Source organism: Penaeus monodon, chromosome 23, assembly GCF_015228065.2.
Source record: "Penaeus monodon isolate SGIC_2016 chromosome 23, NSTDA_Pmon_1, whole genome shotgun sequence".
NCBI classification, from domain to species: Eukaryota; Metazoa; Arthropoda; class Malacostraca; order Decapoda; family Penaeidae; genus Penaeus; species Penaeus monodon.
The window spans coordinates 39761101-39761310 of NC_051408.1; the positions used below are offsets into that span (position 1 = coordinate 39761101).

General features: G+C 34.8%; 1 protein-coding gene across 1 annotated transcript in view; it reads left to right on the plus strand.

Moving 5' to 3' along the window:
- The window catches only part of LOC119588042 (glycine-rich cell wall structural protein-like), a 4384-nt gene that overhangs the window by 1525 nt on the left and 2649 nt on the right, over positions 1 to 210 (plus strand). The window lies entirely within an intron of this gene.

Here is a 210-nt window from a genome sequence, read left to right on the forward strand (position 1 = left end):
TAACAAACGGATATTACGTGGGACGAGAGAATAAATATTTCAACTTCATTCATTTTATAATTCCGCTAGTTTGAGTTTTTTTTTATTCCCTGTTCATCGTAGGATACTGTAATCACCAGCCGTTTATTTCGATGATGAAAAAGATACGAAGTGAGAAAATCGTGACAGAGGATGAAAGCAATAGCACTTCAATCAGTACTTTGTACCTCT